The sequence below is a fragment of the Simochromis diagramma genome, unplaced genomic scaffold (genome assembly GCF_900408965.1).
Source record: "Simochromis diagramma unplaced genomic scaffold, fSimDia1.1 OVJJ01000123.1, whole genome shotgun sequence".
Classification (NCBI taxonomy): Eukaryota; Metazoa; Chordata; class Actinopteri; order Cichliformes; family Cichlidae; genus Simochromis; species Simochromis diagramma.
The window spans coordinates 5,869,821-5,882,680 of NW_024386778.1; the positions used below are offsets into that span (position 1 = coordinate 5,869,821).

A 12,860-nucleotide genomic window follows, 5' to 3' on the forward strand; every position below is an offset into this window, starting at 1 on the left:
GTTACTCCTCGGCCTCCTTTAGCAGTAATGATATCTGTAACAAATGTAGCATATTTGCAGCTCTGGAGGCCAGGATTACTGAATTGGAGACTCGGCTTCGCACCCTTCATTCACCCGTAGCTAGCCAGCCCCCTGTAGCTGGTGCAGCCGAAGATAGTGTAGGCCCCGCTAGCTGTTCCCCGGCAGACCCCAAGCAGCTGGGGAAAGAGGGCGGCTGGGTCACGGTGAGGAGGAAGCATAGTCCTAAACGGAAGCCCCAGGTACACCACCAACCCGTTCATGTGTCTAACCGTTTTTCCCCACTCGGCGACACACCCGCCGGGGGTCAAACTCTGGTAATTGGTGATTCTGTTCTCAGACATGTGAAGCTAGAGACACCGGCAACCATAGTCAATTGTCTTCCAGGGGCCAGAGCAGGCGACATTGAAGGAAATTTAAAACTGCTGGCTAAGGGTAAACGTAAATTCAGTAAGATCATAATTCACGTCAGCAGTAATGATTGGTTACGCCAATCGGAGGTCACTAAAATCAATATTGAATCGGTGTGCAACTTTGCCAAAACAATGTCGGACTCTGTAGTTTTCTCTGGTCCCCTCCCCAATCAGACCAGGAGTGACATGTTTAGCCGCATGTTCTCCTTAAATTGCTGGCTGTCTGAGTGGTGTCCCAGAAACGATGTGGGCTTCATAGATAATTGGCAAACCTTCTGGAGGAAACCTGGTCTTGTTAGGAGAGACGGCATCCATCCCACTTTGGATGGAGCAGCTCTCATTTCTAGAAATATGGACAAATTTATTAAACCCCCCAAAATATGACTATCCAGAGTTGGGACCAGGAAGCAGAGTTGCAGTCTTACACGCCTCTCTGCAGCTTCTCTCCTCCTGCTACCCCCCCAAAAACCCATCTCCACAGAGACTGTGTCAGCTCCCAAACAGACAAAAAACAAACTAAAAACCAGCAACAAACAACTTAAACATAAACAATTACAAAGAAAGAACAATACAGTATCCACATCTGAACCAAAGAGTAAAACAGTGAAATGTGGATTATTAAATATTAGGTCTCTCTCCTCCAAGTCTCTGTTAGTACATGACTTAATAATTGATCAACAAATTGATTTACTCTGCCTTACAGAAACCTGGTTGCAGCAGGATGATTATGTTAGTTTAAATGAATCAACACCCCCGAGTCATTCTAACTACCAGAAATCTCGAAGCACAGGCCGAGGGGGCGGTGTGGCAGCAATTTTTCACACCAGCCTATTAATTAATGAAAGACCAAGACAGACTTTTAATTCATTTGAAAGCCTGATGCTTAACATTGTCCACCCCAGCTGTAAAACTCAGAAACCAGTCTTACTTGTTATCATCTATCGTCCACCTGGGCCTTACACAGAGTTTCTGTCTGATTTCTCAGACTTTATATCTAATTTAGTTCTGAGCTCAGATAAAATAATTATTGTGGGTGATTTTAACATCCATGTAGATGCTAAAAATCCAAAAGATTAGACAAGCAGTTGGTACATCAACAGCAGATCCAGGATATGTACTGTGTCCACCGAAAAACTGTTTAAACACCATCAAACAGTTTCACCCGATTAACAGCAAAGACCTGGAGGACATCTTAGGTCAACTGAACTCCTCCTCTTGCTGTTTAGATGTCCTGCCAACAAGTTTTTTCAAAAAGGTCTCAAAGACTTTAGAGTCAGACCTGTTACAGATCGTCAACTTTTCCTTAATGTCAGGTGTGTTTCCAGAACCACTAAAAACTGCTGTAATCAAACCTATACTGAAAAGGACAATCTTGACAAGACACAAATGAAAAACTACAGGCCGATCTCAAATCTCCCATTTTTAAGTAAGATCATTGAAAAAGCAGTTTCTCAACAGCTCAATTACTTCTTAAAACAGAATAACTGCTACGATGCCTTCCAGTCAGGTTTTAGACAGAACCACAGCACTGAAACCGCTCTGACAAAAGTGTTTAATGACATATGTCTGAACACAGACAGTGGAAAAATGTCAGTCCTAGTTTTACTGGATCTCAGTGCAGCATTTGATACAGTTGACCACAACATATTACTCAAACGACTGGAGAACTGGGCAGGTCTTTCAGGAACTGTACTAAACTGGTTCAAAACATACTTAGAAAACAGGAAATACTTTGTATCAATAGGTAACTTCACATCCGAGCAGACAAGTATCACATGTGGAGTTCCCCAAGGTTCCATCTTGGGACCCCCTCTGTTTAACATTTACATGCTCCCACTGGCACAGATTATAAAGAACAACAAAATAAACTACCACAGCTATGCAGATGACACACAAATATATATCACAATGTCACCAGGAGACCGAGGCCCTGTACAGGCTCTTGGTAAATGCATTGAGGAAATTAATGACTGGTTGTGCCACAATTTTCTCCAGCTAAACAAAAACAAAACTGAGGTAATAGTCTTTGGCGCCAAAGAAAAACGATTACAGGAAAAACGATTACAGGTCACCAGAGAACTTCAATCTATACATCTAAAAACCACAAACCAGGCGAGAAATTTGGGTGTAGTGATGGATGCAGACCTAAACTTAGAAAAACACATTAAGACAATAACAAAATCAGCTTACTATCACCTCAAGAATATTTCAAGGATAAAAGATCTGATGTCTCAACAGGACCTGGAAAAACTAGTCCATGCATTCATTTTTAGTAGGCTTGATTACTGTAACAGCATCTTTACAGGTCTACCTAAAAAATCAGTCAGACAACTACAGCTCATTCAGAACTCTGCTGCTCGAGTCCTCACTAAGACCAAAAAAGTGGACCACATCAGTCCAGCTCTGAGGTCTTTACACTGGCTGCCTGTCCGTCAGAGGATAGACTTTAAAGTTCTGATGCTGGCCTATAAAGCTCTGAATGGTTTAGGACCAAAATACATCAGTGACCTCCTGACCCAGTATGAACCTTCCAGATCCCTCAGGTCATCTGGATCCTGTCTTTTATCAGTTCCCAGAGTCAGAACCAGACACGGAGAAGCTGCATTCAGCTTTTATGCTCCTTATATCTGGAACAAACTCCCAGAAAGCCTCAGATCAGCTGAAACACTCAGTTTATTTAAATCCAGGTTGAAGACTCACCTATTCTCAGCTGCATTTGAATAAAGCACCAAATCCACACTTTTAAGCTTAAATTTCAAAACTTACACTAACTACTGATCTTATCTATTTCTGATTTTATCTGTTTTGATTTTATATACTGTTTTGTTTGTTTGTTAATTAGTTAAGCTTAAATTTCAAAACTTACATTAACTACTGATTTTATCTACTGTTCTGATTTTATCTGTTTTGATTTTATATACTGTTTTGTTTGTTTGTTTGTTTGTTAAGTGGGTTTAGAGCTCTGGGTAGCTCCCCAGCTGGGTCTAGACTGGGTCTAGAGAGTATTTTAAATTCAGGGAATTTAAAATAGAAAGTAGCTCGTCCACAGAAGGACTGGTAGCTCCCCTTACGATAAGGGTTCAGATCGCGCGAACAGGTGTGGGATTAGAGCTCTGGGTAGCTCCCCAACTGGGTCTAGACTGGGTCTAGAGAGTATTTTAAATTCAGGGAATTTAAAATAGAAAGTAGCTCGTCCACAGAAGGACTGGTAGCTCCCCTTACGATAAGGGTTCAGATCGCGTGAACAGGTGTGAAATGTGTGTGTTTAGTTAGTTTGTTTGTTTGCTTGTTTTAATCAATTTTAAATCATGCTTTTTATTTGTTTTTGTTTCTAATGTCTCTGTAATGCACTTTGAATCACCTTGTTGTTGAATTGTGCTGTACAAATAAATTTGCCTTGCCTTGCCTAAAAATGACAGCCTCAACATGGCATTTAATCTGTTATTAGACTCAATTGGTTTCTCTCAAAATGTAAAATAACCTACCCACCACTTTAATCACACTCTAGATCTTGTTTTAACATATGGCATAGAAACTGAACATTTAACAGTGTTTCCTGAAAACCCTCTCCTGTCTGATCATTTCCTGATAACATTTACATTTACAATAATTGATTACACAGCGGTGGAGAGTAGACTTTATCAAAGTAGATGTCTTTCTGAAAGCGCTGTAACTAAGTTTAAGAATATAATCCACCCACTGTTATCATCTTCAATGCCCTGTACCAACATAGAGCAGAGCAGCTATCTGAACGCTACCCCAACAGAGGTCGATCATCTTGTTAATAATTTCACCTCCTCACTACGTACGACTCTGGATACTGTAGCTCCTGTGAAAACTAAGGTCTCTAATCAGAAGTACCTGACTCCGTGGTATAATTCTCAAACACGTACCCTAAAGCAGATGACTCGTAATCTGGAGAGGAAATGGCGTGTCACAAATTTAGAGGATCATCATTTAGCCTGGAGAAATAGTTTGCTGCTTTATAAGAAAGCCCTCCGCAAAGCCAGAACATCTTACTATTCATCACTGATTGAAGCAAATAAGAACAACCCCAGGTTTCTCTTCAGCACTGTAGCCAGGCTGACAAAAAGTCAGAGCTCTTGTGAGCCAACATTCCCTTTAACGTTAACTAGTAATGACTTCATGAACTTCTTCACAAATAAAATTTTTATTATTAGAGAAAAAATTACCAGTAATCATCCCACAGATGTAAGATTATCTACAGCTACTCTTAGTACCATTGATGTTAAGTTAGACTCTTTTTCTCTAATTGATCTTTCTGAGTTAACTTCAATAATTACTTCCTCCAAGCCATCAACGTGTCTTTTAGACCCCATTCCTACAAAACTGCTCAAAGAAGTCCTGCCATTAATTAATTCTTCGATCTTAATTATGATCAACCTATCTCTAATGATCGGCTATGTACCACAGGCCTTCAAGCTAGCTGTAGTTAAACCTTTACTCAAAAAGCCATCTCTAGACCCAGCAGTCTTAGCTAATTATAGGCCAATCTCCAACCTTCCTTTCATATCAAAAATCCTTGAAAGAGTAGTTGTCAAACAGCTAACAGATCATCTGCAGAGGAATGGTTTATTTGAAGAGTTTCAGTCAGGTTTCAGAGCTCATCACAGCACAGAAACAGCTTTAGTGAAGGTTACAAATGATCTTCTTATGGCCTCTGACAGTGTACTCATCTCTGTGCTTGTCCTGCTAGACCTTAGTGCAGCATTCGATACTGTTGACCATAATATCCTATTAGAGCGATTAGAACATGCTGTAGGTATTACAGGTACTGCACTGCAGTGGTTTGTATCATCCATCCATCCATTCGCTTTCGCTTATCCTTTTCAGGGTCGCGGGCGGCGCTGGAGCCTATCCCAGCTGTCATAGGGCGAAAGGCGGGGTACACCCTGGACAGGTCGCCAGTCTGTCGCAGGGTTTGTATCATATCTATCTAATAGACTCCAGTTTGTGCATGTAAATGGAAAAGTCCTCTTCACACACTGAGGTTAATTATGGAGTTCCACAGGGTTCAGTGCTAGGACGAATTCTGTTTACATTATACATGCTTCCCTTAGGCAGCATCATTAGAAGACATAGCATACATTTTCACTGCTATGCAGATGACACCCAGCTCTATCTGTCCATGAAGCCAGATAACACACACCAATTAGTTAAACTGCAGGAATGTCTTAAAGACATAAAGACCTGGATGGCCGCTAACTTTCTGCTTCTTAATTCAGATAAAACTGAGGTTATTGTACTCGGCCCTGAAAAGCTTAGAAATATGGTATCTAACCAGATTCTTACTCTGGATGGCATTACCTTGGCCTCCAGTAACGCTGTGAGGAACCTTGGAGTCATTTTTGACCAGGACATGTCCTTCAATGCACATATTAAACAAATATGTAAGACTGCGTTCTTCCATTTGCGCAACATCTCTAAAATTAGAAATATCCTGTCTCAGAGTGACGCTGAAAAACTAGTTCATGCATTTATTACTTCCAGGCTGGACTACTGTAATTCATTATTATCAGGATGTCCGAAAAACTCACTGAAAAGCCTTCAGCTAATCCAAAATGCTGCAGCAAGAGTACTGACAGGGACTAGAAAGAGAGAGCAGATTTCTCCTGTTTTGGCTTCCCTTCATTGGCTTCCTGTTAAGTCCAGAATTGAATTCAAAATCCTGCTCCTCACATACAAGGTCTTAAATAATCAGGCCCCATCTTATCTTAATGACCTTGTAGTACCATATCACCCTATTAGAGCACTTCGCTCTCGCTCTGCAGGCCTACTTGTTGTTCCTAGAGTATTTAAAAGTAGAATGGGAGGGAGAGCCTTCAGTTTTCAGGCCCCTCTTCTGTGGAACCAGCTTCCAGTTTGGATTCAGGAGACAGACACTATCTCTACTTTTAAGATTACGCTTAAAACTTTCCCTTTTGCTAATGCATATAGTTAGGGCTGGATCAGGTGACCCTGAATCCTCCCTTAGTTATGCTGCAATAGACATAGGCTGCCGGGGGATTCCCATGATGCATTGAGTTTTTCCTTTCCAGTCACCTTTCTCACTCACTATGTATTAACAGACCTCTCTGCATTGAATCATATCTGTTATTAACCTCTGTCTCTCTTCCACAGCATGTCTTTTATCCTGTCTTCCTTCTCTCACCCCAACCGGTGGCAGCAGATGGCCGCCCCTCCATGAGCCTGGTTCTGCCGGAGGTTTCTTCCTGTTAAAAGGGAGTTTTTCCTTCCCACTGTCGCCAAAGTGCTTGCTCATAGGGGGTCATATGATTGTTGGGTTTTTCTCTGTATCTATGAAGCGCCTTGAGGCGACTTATGTTGTGATTTGGCGCTATATAAATAAAATTGAATTGAATATACAGCCAATAATAGGTAGGCCAACTTTTGGACCATCTAGTTGTCTGTATGACTGCTGCAGTACATGCACCACATTTGCGCACTCTCAGAAAATGCCAAACAGTGCCCTGGTGGAATGAGGAGCTGTACATTGCACGATAGGCAAAGTTGCCTCCATTTTTATAATTTTTTAATTAATATTTTGTACATTTGTACATTTCGAAGACTTCTATTTTTGGAGTGTATTTTTATGTATCTTTATTTTAATATAGATACACATTAAAAGTGAATCTCTGTCCATAAAAAATGCACTCAGTCATGCACTTTTTACTCACTATGAGCATCATTCATTATCCTCCCCCAGTAATTAGGATATGTATGTTTTTAAGTAATTAAAAACATACATATCCTAATATGTATGTTTTTTTATTCCAGGAAGGAACAGCTCTGATCCTAGAATTGCCCCTGGTTTCATTCTATAATACTGGACTTATTTTTCTACGAAGGTTTGAACTTTGAGAGTGTTTAAACAAGAGAGAAAAATGTGAAAATTTTCATGCCTGTCTGAGAAAAGCGTATAAAGTGTGTAGTGAGGGGTTTTACAGCCTTAAAACATTATAATTATTCAAAGTAATTGTAAAAAATAACGACTTTTAATGGCTTCTTCATGGATTCATTGTTCATTTCGTATCCTGGTTTTGAACAAAAACAAGGGGTATAGGGCAAGTGATTTGTGGTGCAATGTCAACTTTCAAATCTCCAAAAATGTGGGAAGAAAACTGCAGATTTCAGTCCATCTTCTTGTAGTGTCCTTCCATGTAATGTCAAAGCCAGAAGAAGTCAAGTCAGTCAGTTAAACAAGTTAAAATCCTCCTCCATCAAGAATTAATAGTTTATTGTCACATACACTGGAAAACAGTGGTTACGCTCAGCAATGAAATTCTTACATGCTAGTTCACTTCAAATGGGAAAATATATATAACTAAATATAAATAACTGAACTAAATGAAAATAAAAATAATTATACACATAGAAAAAGAAAAAAATAAGGAAGTACATGCAAGATGAGTGAGCTGGGTCTAGCCCACACTGCTGAGGCAGTGAAGTCTGAGGCTGCATTTGGTTGTAGTTCTCATCTTTTCCCCCTCCAGTGTTCAGTTGCTGTCCCCACCTTCAGTCCAAATCTGTTCTGATTTGAGCCAAGACCCAGTTGGGTCCAAGTCTGCAAAAAATAGGCTTATTCAAACTAAAAGCATATTTTGGGGTGGTTCGATCCAAGGCTGCTACATTTCATTACATGAACTATTTGCTTAACACAGAAAATAAGGACACATTAAACAGTAGGTTTACAATGCCTTCACACAGTAAAAAAATAAATAAATTGGCTAAACAGAATAAACAAAACTGAATGAAGCAAAACAAAATAAGACTTAAAACCTCTTTATTTACACAGGCCTACAATGATTAAGTCTTATTTTGAATTTACACACAGATGTAACTGATCAGGTGAGCAGGTAGCTTGTTCCAAAGAAGAGGACCCCAGTACCTAAAAGCACCTTAAGCATACTCAGATCTGATTCTGGAAACAGTTAAATGATCTGAACCTGGTGACCTAAGAGGTCTGACTGGGTTAGAGATATACTGGATGCCCAAACCACTGAGAGCTTGTGAAGTAATAGAATAATTAAGTAATCACATTAACCTTATTCATGGCATTATCAAAATTGAGATCCCTATCCAAAATTATGCCAAGGTTTCACAACAAATTTGGATCCAGAAAAACCTGAATTTTCTGTTGTTTTTATGCAGCACATTCAGTGTAAAATAGCCTTCAGACTGTGGATGTGGTTCTTAGAGTATTTAAAAGTAGAATGAAAGGCAGAGCCTTCAGTTTTCAGGCCCCTCTTCTATGGAACCAGCTTCCAGTTTGGATTCAGGAGACAGATGCTATCTCTACTTTTAAGATTAGGCTTCAAACTTTCCTTTTTGTAAAGCATATAGTTAGGGCTGGATCTGAGCCCTCAGACTGCAAGGGGTCATATGATTGCCGGGGAATTCCCATTATGCACATAGTGTTTCTTCTTCAGTCACCTTTTTTATTTGCTGTGTGTTAATACACAACTCTGCATTTAATTTTTAGTTATTAGTAATTTCTGACTCTCTTCATAGCATTTATCCTGTCGCCTCCCTTCACCCCCAACCAGTTCTGGCAGATGGTCGCCCCTCCCTGAGCCTGGTTCGGCTGGAGGTTTCTGAATGTTAAAAGGGAGTTTTTCCTTCCCACTGTCACCAGAACGCTTGCTTGCCAGAGTGGAGAGAGCCGTTTATCATATTTAGAAAATGATTTAATTTCATCACACTCATTTACTGAAGGAAATTCAGTTAGCATGGTTTTGGAGGGATAAAATACTTCATCAGTGGATGAAAAAAAAAGCAGAATTAGACTGGTTATTGTTGATCACTTGGGAGACATAGGATTTTCTGGTTAATTTAATTATTCTAGCAGTATAGCGCATTTTTCATAGATTTCTAAATTAATTAATTTGTAGTTTATTTTCTCTCAACTCTCCTGCAGTGTTTTTTGCCATCTTTCACTATTTTTCCAGGGTGCTTTTGGTGGACCATATATATCAATAGTTTTTACAGGAGCAATAATCTCAATAACTTGAGCAATTGTATTAGAGAAGTTGTCCATCATTTCATCACAGGATAACAGGAATGGTAATGTACACTTTGAAAATTCCCTGATGAATGTATCAGCTGTGCTGATATGCCGCTTATTGATGAATTAATTTGTGTTTTTGTTTTGACAGATGAACAATTGCAGGGAGTGACAGAAGTATTGGTGGGTTGACACAGGGTGGGTTTTTCCAGGGAGTCCAGCAGCAGTTCATTCTCCCATCTTTGGTGAAGGATGGAAATCCAACCTTCCAGCGTGGCTATTTTCTGGCTGAGCTGAAAAAGATCCAGAGCTAGTCGATTGTAGCGGGTCTCTTTAGTGGAATCCTTCTGAAACCATTTATGGGTAGGTAGCAACCAAAGGAGAAATCCATAGAGCAGAAGGACACCAACAGGTGTTCTGTTGGTGTTGGGCTGGTTGTCAGAATTCAATTGTTCAAACAAAAGTAGGTAGAAACAAATAGTTTTATAGTATAAACAAAGTTTCAAGCTCACAGCAGATGACCAGTTGGTAGTGTCGTGCAGCAATAACCTAAAGTAATGGGAGAAACATGTCAAGCCAGCCAAAACTGAAATATGATGAACATGTATTTTAGTAATGATGACTGCAAATGATGTAGAGGTACATCAAAATTTATATTTGTCTGCACAGATCCACAAAAAAAAAGTAGAAGCTTACACACAGAAGCTTAGTTGACAGAAGAATATCCAACCGATTTACACAGACAACAGTAAGACATCATTTCTTTACTGCAGCTTTCCTGTCACTCTTTCTCACTTAGGCACAGGAGGATGCTAATGCTACCAACACTTTTTCCAAACTCACAGTCTTAGAGAGCACAACAGTGAACGGATTTGATTTAAATCCCTATCGTGGACAATGACTCACAGACGTAGAGCTATCTAAACCAGAAGTTCCAATATGAGACACAACCAATCATGGCAGTCTGCCCCTCCATGAGCCTGGTTCTGCCGGAGATGCCTTCTTGTTAAAAGGGAGTTTTTCCTTCCCACTTTTGCAAAAGTGCTTACTCATGTGAATGTAATATTTTTACATGGAATATTAAATATCTATTTAATATTATATCAATTTATTTTAGTTAGTACTTAAACTGAATTGAATTTAATATATCACAAGGATGGACTGAGGTCTGATTCAGCAAATCCAGATTTATATAACTATTTTGTTTTGCTGAATCAGATCTAACCTCTGAAAGCAAACAAATATTCAAACGCTTCTGATCAGTTCAGTCTCTTTTTTTTGTAACTACTCAGCAGTCAGAAAAACATTTAGAACCAAGATCTAAACTACAAACATACCAACATAGCAATTCTAAAAATAATAGTTTCTTGAGAAAAGAAAGTATTTCTATTGGCACACAACAGCAGCAGCATTATTTTAGAAAAAAATTACTAAGGTCAGTATGATTAATCCTTCCAGATTAAAAAAAATGTTATTGAGCCATAGCACAAGCCACTGCTGTGATATATGCACTGTGTATTGTTGTGTGACCACGTTTTCTGCATCTAGAAGACCTAGATTAGTTATTTTTCAGTATGTATTGTAAATATTGTAACTTTATTTTGTTTTATTTTTTAAATGAGCCCCCAGTGCAACACGAAGAGGGCACCGCAGGCCACAACCCTAAAGGAAGCAGGCCAGCAACCATGCCCAGGTAGCTGCTTTGGAGCCAGTAAGCACCATGTCCAGCAATAAAAACCTGCAACATTTGTCTCTCCAGACGCCCTTAAGGCAGTGTCAGAGAGGAGCATGTTCAGTGAGAGACTGAGATTACCCAAATCTACTGAGCGGCGACTCCATCTAATTCACAGTACACAGTGCAATAGTTACATGCGTTTTCTTTACAGTGAAAATAAGAAAATAAAATGTCAATCTATATTAATTGACATATATAAATCTTTGTAATTTTCTGGATATTTATAATTGAGCTATTTGTATACATTAGAGCTATTTCTCATAACTTTGTAATATATTGTATTATTTAATTTAATGCAGTCTAATTTTCTTGAAGACACTGTAACCACATAATGTCCTTAGGGATTAATTGTTTTTGAGGAAGCAGATATTTTCTCCAATGTGTTTCTCCAATCAGAACAGGCAATCAGATTAATTTATTAATCCCTAAGGAAAGACAATAAGAACAGTAACAGACTGAATATTTGACTCTAAACTGTACTATTAAAGTAGTCTGTAAGTTCATTTGTAAAGTTTGTCTTTTTTTCCCAGTTCACAAGGACAGTTTTCTTAGCGATGCAAAAGACAGTAAGGACTATATATATGATGTATTTTATTCCATATCTAATTCACTTATGTTACCTATGACACACACCTTGGGAGGGTGGGATACAGCAACTAACTAGGGGTGCAACGATATTCGTATCGATATTGAACCGTTCGATACAGTGCTTTCGGTTCGGTACGCATATGTATCGAACAATACAACATTTGTAATTTATTTTATCAATTTTCCTTCTGACGATGCTGTCTGTGTTGAGCGCTCAGTGAATCTGTGTTCGACTACTCCGCCTAGGCTGCACTGTCGAGCGCAGATCCACTGAGCGCTCAACACAGACAGCATAGTCAGAAGGAAGAGCGCAGGGCAAGCTAGCGAGACAGAAGTTACTTGCAACATTCAGATCTGGCGTTTGGAATTACTTTGGTTTTCATGTGACGTATGACCCTGAAGGTAAGCGAGTCATGGACTAAAGTAAAACAGTATGTTGGATGTGCCATGCAATGCTCAATTACATTGGTGTGAACTAGTGTGTTAGCGCAGTTAGCTCGTTAACGTGTTTGCCGTCTAGCCCCATGCACGGAGCGATCGGCGGTAGCTCGTTAACGGAGATTTGCCGTGTTGTGGCGTTAAGGTCATTTCAACGAGATTAACCTGAAAGCACTAGTGGGAACACAACGAATATGACTGCACATTTACGCCGACATCATCCTAGTGCAAAGACAAGTGGAAGCAGACAAAAAAAAGCAAGCATGCTACTAACTTTAGCCGAGTCATTTAGACAGCTGTTAGCACATGATTCTCCTTATGCTGCTGAGAATATAGCCCAGAAGAAGCGGATAGTATAGCTTTTATTTTGGAAAGAGCCATTTCTCTGTAATAAACTCTCTTTTCCAAAGATGAGTGATTCCTCAATCAGATACAGGGCTTGCAATATCGCTAGCCCGACGTCCCGGAGCTAGCGATTTTTTCAGTCGGGCTACCAAAATCTATCTCTTCCCTGCCCGTCAGGCTATTGTAGGAAAAATATATGTCAATGCTTTTGCATTCTTTCAGAAATGTAGCTGGGTAATTATGTCATTGGCATCGGTGAGCCACTGTCAATATGTGACATATTGAAGTCGCGTTTGAA

The 12,860-nt window shown here is 39.6% G+C and overlaps 1 protein-coding gene across 2 annotated transcripts in view; it reads right to left on the reverse strand.

Moving 5' to 3' along the window:
* Positions 1-7,668: 7,668 nt before the first annotated feature.
* alcama (activated leukocyte cell adhesion molecule a) overlaps positions 7,669-12,860 on the reverse strand; it is a 43,638-nt gene continuing 38,446 nt past the window's right edge. Inside the window, exon 16 of one of the 2 annotated variants that reach the window (XM_040012826.1) lies at positions 7,669-8,016. The gene's annotated coding sequence lies outside the window, so the exon portion shown is untranslated. Of the gene's footprint in view, positions 10,006-12,860 lie in introns of both variants that reach the window. The other variant, XM_040012816.1, reaches the window with a different exon arrangement.